The sequence below is a fragment of the Eschrichtius robustus genome, chromosome 12 (genome assembly GCF_028021215.1).
Source record: "Eschrichtius robustus isolate mEscRob2 chromosome 12, mEscRob2.pri, whole genome shotgun sequence".
Taxonomy (NCBI): Eukaryota; Metazoa; Chordata; class Mammalia; order Artiodactyla; family Eschrichtiidae; genus Eschrichtius; species Eschrichtius robustus.
In genome coordinates this window covers 68,401,088-68,417,636 of record NC_090835.1, presented here as the reverse complement: position 1 = coordinate 68,417,636, position 16,549 = coordinate 68,401,088, and the positions used below count along the sequence as shown (strand labels likewise).

Here is a 16,549-nt window from a genome sequence, read left to right as displayed (position 1 = left end):
GTGGCTTCTCTTGTTGCGGAGCACGGGGTCTAGGCCCGCGGGCTTCAGTAGCTGTGGCTCGCGGGCTCTAGAGCGCAGGCTCAATAGTTGTGGCGCACGGGCTTAGTTGCTCCGCGGTATGTGGGATCTTCCCGGACCAGGGCTCGAACCTATGTCCCCTGCATTGGCAGGGGGATTCTTAACCACTGTGCCACCAGGGAAGCCCCGAAAGCTGGATTCTTATGTGAGATCCCCTGATCTTTCAACATAAGCAACTAATTTTTAAAATTCGTTTTTAAAATGTCAGTCAAATAATATATGCCTAGTAGATTAAAACAGCAGCAGTAGTAGTACTAAAAGGCTCATAATGGAAAACAACCAAAAGATGTGTTCTTAATTAGGTGGATGATCTGTTTTGCAGATTTTTACTTTATTTTGAACTGTAAACTGAGAAGCTCCAAGCTCTTGGAAGAAGATAGTTTTATTTTTTAGTCTCCTAAATGATAAATGAAGGCAAATAAAGGTTTTTAACCTTGGGAATATTGCATTGTTTAATAGAAATGTTAATATGAGAAAATATCCAGATGTAAATTACTGTAAATCAAGAGAGATCACAAACCAACCCCATTTGTTTGTTGAAAAGCAGGCTTTATTTAGGTAGCATTTTCTGAATTTCTATTATTTAATTTTTAAGGAATTTAAAAACCACGTGAATATGAATTATTAATAATAATGTACATGTATGTTATATGCACCTATAGATTTATCTTTAAAATTGATTTAAGGGAATTCCCTGGTGGTCCAGTGATTTGGATTCTGTGCTTCCACTGCAGGGTTCAATACCAGCCAGGGAACTAGGATCCCACAAGCCACGTGCCAAAAAATTAATAATAATAATAAATTTTTAAAAATTGCTTCAAAAATAGGCAGAGGATTTTTCTATGGTTAAAATTTTTCAAAATAAAAAGTTCGGAAGAAAATAAGCTTAAACACTTATCATTTGCCACCTACAGTGAAAGTCTTCAGGCGGAAACCATGAAGTACAACAATGATGGATGCCACTTTCCCCAAGAAAAATGGTGTTTTTATAAGTACTACCATGTCTTTATTTTTACTTGGTAAAAAGATAGATATTTTTAGCTTCTTTGGTCAAAGCATTATAAAATGTAAGAATCATGTCTCTTAATGCATTATATTTAATTATCTTATTCTGGTAATTTATTCTTTTTTAAGAATTTAATGGGAAATGTGGCTCAGTGGTAAAACATTTCAGGAAAGCCTTTGTTCACCTAACATGGGGATACATGTTTGTGTGTGGCAACATGTTTATTCTGTGGTCCTAGAAAAGCATATACACAAAAATATAGCAAAAGAAGTTAAGAGCTTTTCCTTAGAAAAAGTCATTTTGAATATATAAAATGATCAGAGAGAACATACCATGTCTTAGATGGAAGACCGTTGGTGTGAGGCCGTTTTATGTTAGAGTACAGATTGAATCCCGTGGATCTCTGGCAAAGGCCCTTAAGTAAATCCGTATTGAATCTCCTGTTTCTGGCAGCTGAGAACTTAGAAAGGGCCTTTCCTCTCAGTTACAGTTCAGGGATGAAAGGAGACCTTGGCATAGACACTGCCTCCAGTGAAGGGCTTGGCTGAGGCAGCTGTGATAATCCCTGTGCTCAGTTTTTGCTCTGTGCTCACATGACCGAGAATGTAATTCAACTCTGGCCCCAGAGCAAGGGAGGCCTCTCTCTCCTTTCAGAGGAGCACTCCTCTCTGCTCCTAGGCTGCCTCAAAATGGTAAATGGCTACTCCTAGGTTACTTCCACGATGACTTCTGGAGTCAACCTTAAAATGATTGAGAATTTTTAGTGACTGTCATTTCGGCTTTTGTAAAAATACTTAATGGATACTCTTGGCTTTATGAAAAGTGTTATTCAAAATATTATTACATATTTATGTTATTGACCTTGTTTAAATACACAGGTGTTTTTTTTTTAAGTTTATTATTTATTTATTTATTTTATTTTTGGCTGTGTTGGGTCTTCGTTGCTGCGCATGGGGTTTCTTTAGTTGGGGCGAGTGGGGGCTACTCTTCGTTGCAGTGCGTGGGCTTCTCATTGCAGTGGCTTCTCGTTGCGGAGCACAGGCTCTAGGCGCATGGGCTTCAGTAGTTGTGGTGCACAGGCTCAGTAGTTGTGGTGCATGGGTTTAGTTGCTCTGCGGCATGTGGGATCTTCCTGGACCTGGGATTGAACCCGTGTCCCCTGCATTGGCAGGTGGCACTGCACCACCAGGGAAGTCCTACACAGGTGTTTTTGACTAGGAATTTCCATTAGAGCTATTTGTAAAAATTTTAATATTAAGAATAGAAACAATGTAATCTGAACAGGACTCTTATTCTGAGGGCTTTTAAGTGCTCACTCTAGCATTTAGTGATGCTATTAGTGTAGCCAGTTTGATTACTTAAGTAATTAAGCTGGTGACTACTTCAGCTCACCATTTTTCTGATTATAAAAGTAATACATGCTCCTAGCAGAATGAAAAGCCAGACAGTACAAAGATGATGGTATGTTACCGTAGTTCCTTGGCTGATTATTTTTTCTCCAACTATTTAATTAAGAAATTTTACAAACGTGTAAGTGATACTTTAAAAGAGTGAAACAAACACTGTATACCTTCTTCTAGGTATAATATCTGTTGACTTGTTGCATATTTGCTTTATCTCTCTGTGTTTATATCCATACCCTATTTTTTGCCATTCCATTTGAAAATAAGTTGTAGCTATCATGGCACACTACCTCTAAGTTCTGTTCTTTATTTAGCATGCATCTCTTTAGGATCAGGCCAGTCCCCTACATAACTATATACCATTGTCGCACCTAAGAAAATTCATAATAATTCCATAACATCGTCCAATATTTACTCCGTATTCAAATGTCCCCAACTATCCTGAAATGTCTATTATATCTGTTTGTTTCCTCACACATTACAATTGGAGGTATGTCTTTTCAGGCTATATGATATAGATATATTTATACAATAAATAGAACCATAATCTCAGCCTTTTCACACCCTGCTCACCATGATGCTGACTTTTTAAAAGAGTCCAGGATCATTGTCTGATAGAATGTCTCATATTATGGTTTTGTTTGATTGTTTCTTCCAGGTGTCTTTTAACTTATTTCCTTATCCTCTGTATTTCCAGCAACTTAGTCTAGAGCAGTGTTGTCCAGTGGAATATTCTGAAGTGATGGAAGTGTTCTATATCTGCAGTGTTCAGTGTGGTAGCCACTAGCCATATATGCCTATTTAAATTAATGAAAATTAAATAAAATTTAAAATTCAGTTCCTTAGTCATACTAGGCATATTTTAAGTTCAGTAGCTACATGTGGATAGTGGCTACCATATTGAATAGCACACGTCTAGAGGCTTGATTAGATTTAGGGTAAGCATTTTTGACAAGTTGCTGCATAGGTGATGTCATGTACTTCCTAATACTTAATGTCATGAGGCACATAATGTCAGGTTGCTTTGCCATTCGTGATAAAACGTTTGATCACGTAATAACTGACAGTGTCTCCATTGTAGAAGTACATTTCTCCTTATGCAGCAAAATTGGTTAAGTAATCTGTTGAACAGTTCTTCCAGGCTATATGAGTCTCTTGTCTCCCAACAACCCAACATTTCTTTTTTTTTTTAAACTTATTTATTTTTGGCTGCGTTGGGTCTTTGTTGCTACACGCGTGGGCTCTCTCTAGTTGCGGAGAGCAGGGGCTACTCTTCGTGGCGGTGCGCCGGCTTCTCATCGCAGAGGCTTCTCTTGTTGCGGAGCACAGGCTCTAGGCATGCGGGCTTCAATAGTTGTGGCTCACGGGCTCAGTAGTTGTGGCACACAGGCTTAGTTGCTCCGCGGCATGTGGGATCTTCCCGGACCAGAGCTTGAACCCGTGTCCCCTGCATTGGCAGGTGGATTCTTAACCACTGTGCCACCAGGGAAGCCCCCAGCAGTCTTTCAACTAACAGTTTTAGCATCTACTGCTGAACCTTACCAAATCAGATATAAGAGCAGAGACTGAAGAACAGTGATTTTCTAATTCTTTTTTTTTTTTTTAAGCTGAAATTCTTCTTTAAAGGAAAGCTCTCTTCCTCCTCCCTCCCCACCCCCCTTTTTCCTTATTTTAAATAACCCCACTGGAGTAATGGATTGGTTGGTTAGGACTCCACACTTCCACTGCAGGGACACGCGTTCAATCCCTGGTCGGGGAACTGAAATCCCATGTGCTGTGTGGCACGGCCAAAAAAATATAAATAAATAAAGTCACTGGGGGCTTCCCTGGTGGCGCAGTGGTTGAGAATCTGCCTGCCAATGCAGGGGACATGGGTTTGAGCCCTGGTCTGGGAAGATCCCACATGCCGCAGAGCGACTGGGCCCGTGAGCCACAATTGCTGAGCCTGCGCGTCTGGAGCTTGTGCTCCTCAACAAGAGAGGCCGCGATGGTGAGAGGCCCGCGCACCGCGATGAAGAGTGGCCCCCACTTGCCGCGGCTAGAGAAAGCCCTTCGCACAGAAACGAAGACCCAACACAGCCATAAATAAATAAATAAATTAGCTTTAAAAAAAAAAAAGTCACTGGAGAGAGAATGATCATATAAGTAAATAAATAGCCTTGGGGGAACGAAGTTGGACTGGAAGGAAGCCCCTGGGAAATTTTGTTTTATCTAAACTTTTTTTAGTTTTTTACAACCCCAGAGTCTGGGCAGAAACGTGAAGAGATCAAGCAGTTGGAAAAGTCAGTATTTAAAGTGCTTAATGGCATAGTCATAATCCCCCAAGGAATTCTATGGGGATATATTTGGGTTCAGAAAGATTAAAATTAGCATTGCTGAAATTTTGTTCTGTATTGTCTTCTTGGGTGCAAGGAAATGAAAGCAAAGCCATCTCTGGGGGCAGATGACAAAACTTCAGTTACATTTTTTGTTTTTATTTTTGCTTTTTTTTAGCCTTGAGACTTGATCTTGCTCTTCGAAGAATTTTTTTTTTTAATTTAAATTAGAATGATTGATGAAGATAATGTTATTGGGGCAAGGGTTGGTTCACATGGAGATCATCAAGACAGTTTACTGTTTCCAGATGACTAGATTAATCCTTAAAGGAGTATGAATAGAAGTAATCCATGAAGAATCGTCAAATGTGCTAATCTCCCTGAGAACTAAAGAGTATTGCAGTTGGATGGATTTATGTGAACTATTTTATTGGTGATGCTGACACGGTTGTGTATTTAGAAACTGTTAGTTACTTATTGCTGCCTCACAAAACCTAAAACAAGAATAATCACGTTATCTCATAGTTTCTGTGAGACATGAATTCAGACAACATGCAGCAGGGATGGCTTGTCCATGATGTCTGGCGCCTCAGCGGGAAGAATCAAAGACTGGGAACAGGGGCTTCCCTGGTGGCGCAGTGGTTAAGAATCCGCCTGCCAATGCAGGGGACACGGGTTCGTGCCCCGGTCTGGGAAGATCCCACATGCCGCGGAGCAGCTAGGCCCGTGAGCCACAACTACTGAGCCTGCGTGTCTGGAGCCTGTGCTCCGCAACGGGAGAGGCCACGACAGTGAGAGGCCCGCGCACTGTGATGAAGAGTGGCCCCCGCTCGCCGCAACTGGAGAAAGCCCTCGCACAGAAACGAAGACCCAACACAGCCAAAAATAAATAAATAAATAAATAAATAAATTTATTTAAAAAAAAAAAGAAGCCGCCTGCCAATGCAGGGGATATGGGTTCGAGCCCTGGTCTGGGAAGATCCCACATACCGCGGAGCAACTAAGCCCGTGCGCCACAACTACTGAGCCTGCGTGCCACAACTACTGAAGCCCACACGCCTAGAGTCCGTGCTCTGCAACATGAGAAGCCCGCACACTGCAACGAAGAGTAGCCCCCGCTCGCCGCAACTAGAGAAAGCCCGTGAGCAGCAACGAAGACCTAACGCGTACAAAAATAAATAAATAAATTTATTAAAAAAAAAAAGACTGGGAACAGAATACTGTTGAGAAAAAAGCTTGAATAACTTTTTCTACTAGGCTTCCAGGACTCAACACTTTTCTGATTTTTCTCCTCCATCTGAGTTGTCTGCTGATTCCTCCCTGAAGGCTGAATGTCCTGAAGTTCAGTTCTTTGTCTTTTCTTTCCTTGTCTCTCACCTACTCCTTGGTGGTCCCATCCAATCTCAAGGATTTAAATATAGTAGGTGGGTGGTTGGGTTAGTGGGTAGGTAGGTTGGTGGATGGGTGGATGGATGACCCATCCATCCCCAACCACAGCTCTCCTTAACCTGCCTATTTGGTATTTCCATTGGGATGTCCAGTAGGCATCTGAAACTTAAGATGTATAAAACTCAACTTGTGATCCCATTATCTTCTCCCAAGACTGCTGCTCCTCCAGCAGTCTTCTCCATCTCAGTAAATGTCACCTCCATCCTTCCAGTTGCTTAACTCAAAAAACTAAGAGTCATCCTTGATTTCTTTCTTTTCTCACACCCAATATTTAGTTCATCAGCCAATTCTGTTGGGTCTACCTTCAAAATACATATATGCAGAATCTAACCACTTCTCACCATCTCTATCTTTACCACCTTGGTCCAAGCCACCGTCACCTCTCACCTCAATTCCTCTGGTCCCCCCTGTACTCTTTTACCCTTTTAAGTTTATTTTCAGCACAGCAGGCAGAATGATCCTGTTTTAAAAACCTGGTCAGATGATGTCACTCGAAGGCCTTCTAAGTCTTAGAGTGGCCTGTGATCTGGCTTCCTCTGGCACCTCATCTCTCACTCCTCTCTCTTGATCACCGTGCTTCACCCATCATGTTAGCACCCTTGCTGCTCCTCCAGCGACAGACTTGCTGTTCCTTCTGCCTAATCACCATGGTATATACAGTCTTAGACATTGAATCTAGAGAGCCTCCATCCTGCTGGTTTTTCCAAATGGTTTATATAGTAATTGCCTTTTATTGGTGAAGAAATACCATAGTATTGAAGATGGGAAATTAACAGTTTCAAAAAACAGATATAATGTGTTTGTACTATACCCAGCAGGTCTACACATTTACATCTGTGCCAAATGAAATACCTTTTCCATCTGTCTACCTGCCATTCTTGCTCATTTAGAGCTCTTCCGTACTAAACAGTCCTGTCCTTTAGATGAGGCGGCAGTTGTTCATTTCCTTTGGCTTGATTTTTCTTTCTCTTTACTCCCTTTTGGGGTTGAGGAGTGACTTGAGGACATAAATGGGCTGTCTAGGATGCCATCTGAACAGCCGGTTTTATCAGTTTAGAGATGTGGTAGGGCTCCATGTCAGGCCCTAGAACAGATATGGTTTTGGTTTCAAAGTAAGTCATAAAAACACTAAAAAGGGCTGAGCTTTTGAAGTGGTTTTTTAGAATGGAGAGTGAGGCAGTTAAAGAAGGGAAGAGTATCATTTTCAACCAAGAGCTCCTCCATGACATGGTTTCACTGAGATTTATGAGAGCTGAAAGAAAGACGATCAACTATTTATGGCTGTATGACCAGCAGAGTTCTGGGTGCGAAACTGAATGAGGACCTTGCTGAGAAGATCTGTAGACAGCGGGTGTGCCTGTCTATGTAAGGACTATGATGTTAAGTGGAATTTATTTTTATAGGGTTATAGAAGCACGTTGTTGAAAAGGACATCAAGAGGTTATCTGGTTTAAATCTACACTTTTGGTCAAGCAGAACTAACATTCAAGCCTTCATTTTTTTCTTGTGAATGTGTATGTTTGAAATATACTAACTCTTGTACATTATCTAAATGAGTTAACCTTTAGTGCCATCCAGCAATGAAATAACCACTAACACCTATTAGAATGGCTGAAATTTTTAAATGCATGCCATTCAACAGCAGATGGAGAGTAAGAAATGCAATTGTAGTTTCTTGCTGCTTTCAAATAAACTGTTCATCCCTGTTGAGTGAATTAAATATATGCAGTTCTAAATGTTTCAGAAAGAGCAAGATCACCTTTACAGTGATACTTGGCAACATGAAGTTTTTTGTCATTTCAAACTGAAATTGCCAGTTCTGCCTTTAAAATAAAACCTAGATTATTGTTAAGAAAATTGAGGGGCCTATCAGGTAAAGAACACCAGAATCACTTAAAATTGCTAGACCAGCTTTTCTTAAGCCCCTCCTTTTTAAAGTTGATCCTCATACTATTTTTTCAGATTCTCAGGTAGTCTAGAGGGCAGATTTATGTAATACACCCTCAGTTATTGCAAACTCAAAAAATGATTTAAGATTCTGTTTATACAATCTTGCCTGCCCTCCAGAAGGTGTCCTAATTTATCCTCTCAGCAGCAGAGATGAGGAGGGCATTGGTATGGTTGGTAGGTGCATGGACTGTGGCATCAGAAGACCCCTACGTCTAAATCCTGGTGCTGCTGCGTAACTGTGTGGCATTGGCAAATTAATTTATCATCTCTAAGCATCGGTTTTCTTTTCTGGAACATAGGAACCATGATAATACCTGCTTCATAGGTAGACATTTAGTAAGAACTCAAATACTAGTTGTTATTATTACTGGAAAAGATGAATGATTCAACCTGAATCACACAGCAAAGCATGACTTGACCACTCAGGTGTATTTGATTCCAAAGCCTGTGCACGTACCAACCATATTAAAGCCCTCATCTCCCCCACTCCCATTCCCGATACCCTCATCAGGAGGGTGCTAGTGAGATTATTGAACTATATGAGCATTTTAGGTTGCTTTAAATATATATTCAGGAAAGAAAATTTATTTATATTTTTGGCATTGGGTTTATTTAAATTGTTTTATTGTTGCTTTTTTAAAAATGCTCACATGATTGGAAAAAATGCTGCCACCACCACCTTTTAGAGTTTTCTGTAGCATATTTTGTGAAGTGTCAAAAAGATTGAAGTGCAAAGGGGGATACTTTATTTTTCGATTTTAAAATGATTTTTTGTCCTGAAATTTTTCAAGATTGAAAATTTTTCCAGTATTTTATTATAAAAATTTTCAGACATATTGCCACACAGAAAAAATTTTATTGTAAATGTCCATATAACTCACTACCTAGATTCTATCTACCATTAGCACTTTACTATACTTGCTTTATCACTTAACTTATATCTGTTATTGAAACCTTAAGAAATAACCAATACACAACAACGAAAAGTCATTTATATTTCCATCACCTAAAGATAACCTTTGTTAACATTTTAGTAATTTCATACATGCTTACACATCTATAAATATGTGTATTTCTTTTTAAAAATAATACTGGAATTTAGCCATTTCATTAGCTCATTATATTGTGGACATCCTTTTGTGGTAGTAGGCTTACATGTGAGTGATTATTTTGAAAGACTATATAATAGTCCGTGTTTAAATATACCATAGTTTGCTTGATCATTTTTTGTTGAGCATTTAGTTTGATTCTAATTTTTCATTATTCTAGACTTTATCCTAGTACTTCCAATAAAATGTTGAAGAGGAATAATGGGAGGGGACATCCTTGCCTTGTTCTTGATCTCAGTGGGAAAGCTTTTAGTTTCTCACCATTCATTTTGATGTTAACTGTAGATTTTTTTTTTTAGATATTCTCTACCAAGTTTTATCAAGTTCTATTCCTCATTTACTGAGAGGTTTTTTTTATCATAAATAGGTGAACTTTTTCATGTGGTTTTTCTGCAACTATTCATATGATCATGTGATTTTTCTTCCTTAGCCTGTTGATGTGATGGATTACATTAAGTGATTTTTATGTGGAACCAGCCTTGCGTACATGGGATAAATCCCACTTGCTTGTGGTGTATACTTTTTTTTAATATCAGTACATTGTTGGATTCAACTTGCTAACATTTAGTTGAGGATTTTTACATCTGTGTTCATGAGAGATATTACCTATAGTTTTCTTTTCTTGTAATGTCTTTGTCTGGTTTTGGTATTAGGGTAAAGATGGCTTCATAGAATGAGTTTGGAAGTATTTTCTCTGCTTCTGTCTTCTGGAAGAGATTATAGAGAATTGGTATGATTTCTTCCTTAAATGTTTGGTAGAATTCATCAGTGTACCCATCTGGGCCTGATGCTTTCTGTTTTGGAACATTATTAATTATTGATTCAATTTCTTTAATAGACATAGGCCTATTTAGGTTGTCCTTTGTGTGAATTTTGGCAGATTGTATCTTTCAAGGGCTTGGTCTGTTTCATCTAGGTTATTGAATTGTGGATATAGTATTCCTTGATTTATTTTATTCCTTTATTATCCTTTTGATGTCCATGGGATTTGTAGTGATGTCCTCTCTTTAATTTCTGATATTAGTAATTTGTGTCTTCTTTTTTCCTTGGTTTGCCCTGTTAGAAACTTGGTTGTATTGATCTTTCCAAAGAATCAGCTTTTAGTTTTTTTGTTTTTTCTCTATTGATCTTCTGTTCTGAAATTCATTGATTTCTACCAAATTTTATTGCTTATTTTCTTTTGCTTTCTTTGGATTTAATTTGCTCTTCATTTTCTAAAGTGGAAGCTTAGATTATTGGTTTTAGATTTTTTTTTCTACCTAATATATGCATTCAGTGCTATAAATTTACCTTTAAGCACTGTTACTTGTTGCCTCCCACAAATTTTGGTAAGTTGTATGTTTATGTTCATTTAATTCAGAGTGTTTTAAAATTTCCCTGTGATTTCTTCTTTGACCTATGTGTTTTTTAGAATTGTGTTGTTTAATTTCCAAGTATTTTGGATTTTTCCAGCTACCTTTCCTGTTAAAGATTTCTCACATGATCCCATTGTGATCTGAAAACATATATTGTATGATTTCTATACTTTTTAATTTGTTAAGGTGTCATTTATGGCCCATAATGTTGTCTGTCTTGGTGACTGTGCCATGTGAAATTGAGAAGAATGTGTATTCTGCTGTTACTGGATTAAGTCGTCAATAAATATCAATTATATCTGATTGCCTGTCTGCCTGCTGATCTGTCCATTTCTGGTAGAGGAGTGTTGAAGTCACCCAACAGTAATAGTGGATTCATCTGCTTCTCCTTGCAGTTCTATCAATTTTTGCCTCACATATTTTGGTGCTCTGTTGTTAGATGCATGTACTTTTAAGGATCATTGTGCCCTCTTCCTGGAGAATTGACCCCTTATGTAACACTCTTATGAAGCATTATGTAAATACTCTTTATCCTTGATAATTTTCCTTGCTCTGAAATCTGCTCTCTCTGAAATTAATATAGATACTTATGTTTTCCTTAGATTTGTGTTAACATGGTATATCTTTCTCCATCCCTTTACTTTTAATCTATATGTGTTTTTATATTTAAAGTGGGTTTCTTGGAGACAACCTATTATTTTTTGGTCCTCCCTGACAATCTGTCTTTTAATTGATATATTTAGGTCATTGATGCTTAAAGTGATTATTGATATACTTGAATTAATAGCTACCATGTTTGATACTGTTTTCTATTTGTTACCCTTATTCTTTGTTTCTGTTTGTGTCTTCCACCCTTTTCTGCCTTTTGTGTGTATTATAAAGTTGAGTACTTTATAATAAATTATTCCATTTTCTCTCCTTTCTTAACATAACAGTTATGCTTCTTTTTTAGTGATTGCCCTAGAGCTTGCAATATACATTTACAACTGATCCAAGTCCACTTTCAAATAACACTATACCACTTTACAGGTTATGCAAGTACCTTATAATACAAAATAGTCCTAATGCCTCCCTCCCCTCCCTTCTGTCGTTGCTGTGATTCATTTCACTTATCCTCATGCATATGTCTGTGCGTACATAGTTGAATACAGTGTCACTGTTATTTTTTTTTAAATATTTATTTATTTATTTATTGGCTGTGTCAAGTCTTAGTTGCAGCACATGGGATCTTTCGTTGCAGCATTGCCGGCTCTTCGTTGCGGTGTGCGGGCTTCTCTCTAGTTGTGACGCCAGTGGGCTCTGTAGTTGTGGCACGCTTGCTCTCTAGTTGTGACGCGCAGGCTTAGTTGCCCTGCGGCATGTGGGATCTTAGTTCCCCAACCAGGGATCTAACTGGCGTCCCCTGAATTGCAAGATGGATTCTTAACCACTGGACCACCAGAGAAGTCCTGCTGTTATTATTTTTAGCAAACTATTGTCTGTTAGCACAATTAAGAGTAAGAAAAATAAAGATTTTATTTTACTTTCTTATTCCGTCTCTAATGCTTTTCCTTTCTTTGTGTAGATCTGAGTCTCTAATCTCTGTCATTTTCCTTCTCGCTAAAGAACTCCTTTTAACACTTCTTTCAAGACAGGTCTGTCGGCAGCAAATTCTCTCGACTTTGGTTTGTCTAGAAAAGTCTTTATTTTGTCTTCACTTTAAAGAATACCTAGGTTGATGGGTTTTTCTTTTCAACATGTTAAAATATTTCACTCCATTCTCTTCTCGTTTGGATGGTTTCTGAGGAGAAGTTGGATATAATTATAAACTTTGTTCCTCTATAGGTAAGCTGTTTCCCACCCTCCTCTGGCTTCTTTTGAGATTTTTTTTCTTTATGTTTGATTTTCTGCAATTTGAATATAGTATGTACAGCTAGATATAGCTTTTTGTGTATTTATCCTGATTGAGTTTTCTAGATCTGTGGTTTTGTGTCTGACATTAAGTTGGGAAAATTCTCAGTCGTTATTGCTTCAGATATTGCTTCTGTTCCTTTGTCTTCTTCTGATATTGCCATTATACAGTGTTATACTTTTTATAGTTGTCCCACAGTGCTTGGACATTCTGTTCTGTGTGCTTTTATTCCCCAGTTTTTTTTCTCTTTGCATTTCAGTTTTGAAAGTTTCTCTTGACGTATCCTCAAGTTCAAGGTTTCTTTTCTCAGCCATGTCTAGTCTGCTAATGAGCCCATCAACGATATTCTTCATTTCTGTTGACAGTGTGTGTTTGATCTGTAGCATTACTTTTTTATTCTTTCTTAGAATTTCTATCTCTCTGCTTGTATTAGCCATTGTTTCTTACTTTTTCCGTTAGAATCCTTAGCATATTAATCATGGTTGTTTTTTCATGGCCTGATAATTTTAGCATCCCTGCCATATCTAAGTCTGCTTCTGATGCTTCTCTGTGTCTTCAAAATGTGTTTTTTCCTTTTAGTAAGAGTAATTTTTTGTTGAAAGCTGAACGTGATGACTGGATGTAAGGAGCTGTGGTAATAGGCCTTTAGTAGTATAGTGGTAAGTTGTGCATTCTATAGTCCTGTGATTAGGTCTCCATCTTTCAGTGAGCCTGTGTCCTTGGGCTATGAACTTCAAAAGTGCTTCTTAGTAGTTCCAGTTCCTCGCCCTCCCACCCCCACTTAAGATGGGACAGGATGGATGGTGGGGCTGGAATTGGGTATTTCCCTTCTCCCAGGTTGGCTAGACTCTGATAAAACCCCAATAGAGTAGGCTCTGGTAAACTAGTTTCTCTTGAAGTCAGTCTTTGTTAAGAAGAGCAAAATGTTACGGAGTATTTAAAAATGGCTATTTTTCTCCTCTCCAGAAGCAGGAGGGGATTTTTGTCCAGTATTCAGTATGAAAACCTGGTTAAAGCTCCTGGAGGTAAAACACAGGAAAAGCATGGTGGCCCCCCTTGAAGATTTTAGGCTTGTCCTTGAACCTCCAGTGAATGATCAGTTACAGTTTAGGTTTTCTTCCACCCCACCCCTCACTCCCTTCCCTTGGTGGTTTCTGCTCTGGTAAATTGAGATTCTCTGATTTGGCTGTCTCTCCAATTTGAGGGCAGTGGTTTGCCCTTTGGCTTCACTTTTCTGATAAATCTAAGAATAGTTGTTATTTTTTCAGTTTGTTCAGCTTTTTATTTGTTGTTGTGACAGTGTGGGACCTTCTAAGCTCCTTACATGCTGGACCAGAAACTAGAAGTCTCCTTTACTTTTAAATAACACATTTGAACAGGTATTTATTTTTCCAACCAGATAAAACAGTCTACTCACACACACACATAGCTAGTATCCTTTTATTGCCCAGCTCTCATTTGTTTCAGTTTGTAACTTTAGGTATAGATTATCATTATTAATAAGATATTATTCTTGAAAATACAAAAAGTTATTTGTTACATTGATAACAGCCATATCAACAATAATTATTTAAATTTAAGACCAGTAATTTTTATTGCTTTCATTAATCACAGCTATTTTCTCGCTTTCCCTCCTTGCCTCCAATATATTCTTCTTTCTTGTGTGCTTTTTTTCTCATGCATTATTGGTTGACTAATGACTTATTGGCCAATGATAATGCTCCAGAGCATGCTTTGAGACCTGGTTTCTTGTCTACTTTTGCCCTTGCAATAGATCAAGGGAGCAAACTTGGAATTTCAAAAAATAAAAGTATTGGACTTCCCTGGTGATGCAGTGATTAAGAATCTGCCTGCCAATGCAGGGGATACGGGTCCAAGCCCTGGTCCGGGAAGATCCCACATGCCATGGAGCAACTAAGCTCGTGCGCCACAACAACTGAGCCTGTGCTTGAGAGCCCGCGGGCCACAACTACTGAGCCTGCGTGCTGCAATTACTGAAGCCCGCGTGCCTAGAGCCCGTGCTCCGCAACAAGAGAAGCCACCGCAATGAGAAGCCCGAGCACCGCAGCAAAGAGTAGCCCCTGCTCGACACAACCAGAGAAAGAAGACCCAACAGCAGCCAAAATAAATAAATAAATAAATAAATTTATTAAAAAAATAATAATAAAAGTATTATCTGTTACTATAACACCGACCAGGTGGTTCAGTTCAATTGTTTACCTTTGGTGGTGAGTTATAATGAGGACTATAGTCAACCAGTTGGTAATTCTTTTTTTTAATATATTTATTTATTTTATTATTTTTGGCTGTGTTGGGTCTTCGTTGCTGCGCACAGGCTTTCTCTAGTTAATAGCGGGGGCTATTCTTCATTGCAGTGTGCGGGCTTCTCATTGCGGTGGCTTCTCTTGTTGCAGAGCAGGGGCTCTACGCACGCGGGCTTCAGTAGTTGCAGCACGCGGGCTCAATAGTTGTGGCTCGCAGGCTCTAGAGCGCAGGCTCAGTAGTTGTGGCGCACGGCTTAGTTGCTCCGTGGCACGTCGGATCTTCCCAGACTAGGGATCAAACCCATCTCCCCTGCACTGGCAGGCGGATTCTTAACCACTGCACCACCAGGGAAGTCCCCCTTATCTTTTGTGATAATTTTGATCTGTGCATTTTTACTCTGTGCTGGGAGAATTCTTCAAATTTTGGCCTTCTATATCTCTAGTTTTCTGCTGTATCTGGTTAACCATTGATTGCCTTTTTAGGGTTATTAGTTTGCTAATAATAATGGTGATGTTATTTAAGAACTGTTTTCTGTTTTCACATTGCTCTGTATTTGTGACAGCTTGCCTTTTTTTTTTTTTTCCTAATTGTAACATCTTGAATCTTACTGAATAAGAATTAGTTTTTTCTTGGAATAACCCTGTTTCTTAAATCATCAGATTGGTTCCCTTTTTTTGAACTAGTATCTTTCCATATGTTTCACTTTTCTCTGAGTGCTCATTCTTAGAGTGAAGTCTGAGTTTGTTTGGTAGTTAATAACTGAAATAAATGCTTCTGATGATTATGAATCTTCTCCTTAGAAACGGTCTTTTCTTCATGACAATAGCTTCTCCAGCTCATCTGCCTCAGCAGTGACCCATACTACACCAGCCTGACAAGCTCACTCCTTATAAACTGATTCATCTTGCAGGACCCCTGTTCCCCATACCCTACAAGGTTAGAGTTCTGCTGACTGTTTAACCTCTGCTTCAAGCATGCAGAGTTTAGTAGGACTGTGTGTGTGTGTCAGGGGCGTTTACAGGGAGTATGTCGGGGGGCTGGGCAGAGATTCCTTTACTTTCCTCACAGGTTTCACTTCTTCTTGTTGATGCTTTTCCATTCACTCCACTCTTATCTGCCCGGTAGTTTGCTAAGATTCAGTGTTTCCTTATGTGTTGGTTATTACAGAAGGAAATTAAGACTGAGGGAGTCAAGCATAATAAATACACCTATCCATCTATTGATAGAATGTCTTAAAAGATATTTTTCCCCCTTGAGTTCTAAAATTGTATCAAAATAATATTTGTTCATGGTACACGGCTCAAAAATAAAATAGGACTGGAAGACTTTGAATGAAAAGAAACATTCCTTAAGTAATTCCCTAAGGAAAAACACCCAGTAGATAATATCTTATTTCTTGCCTCACACTTTCACTGTCTCACTGCAGGTTTTGCTAAATAGAATTTTTTTTTTGAAAATCACTGTTGCTTAAAATTAAGAGTATTATTATCAATATTATGGATATAAGTCTGATACCAGTTTGGTTCTTATTCCTCTGGAGATCACCTATTTTTTCTGTCTCTTTACCCCTGAGGTTTTGAAGTATCTCATTGATTTGTCTGTAATTTCTATTAATTAAATATTAGACCCTCTAGACTGAGCCTTTACTCTTATTCTTTTTTGGTCATATTTTTCATCTCCTTGTTTTCTTTTATATGTTTTGGGAAGTTTCATTGACTTATCTTCTAA

General features: G+C 38.6%; 1 protein-coding gene across 1 annotated transcript in view; it reads left to right on the top strand.

The window, feature by feature from the left end:
- NUDT3 (nudix hydrolase 3) overlaps positions 1 to 16,549 on the top strand; it is a 125,459-nt gene that overhangs the window by 81,966 nt on the left and 26,944 nt on the right. The gene's annotated exons all lie outside the window — the stretch shown is intronic.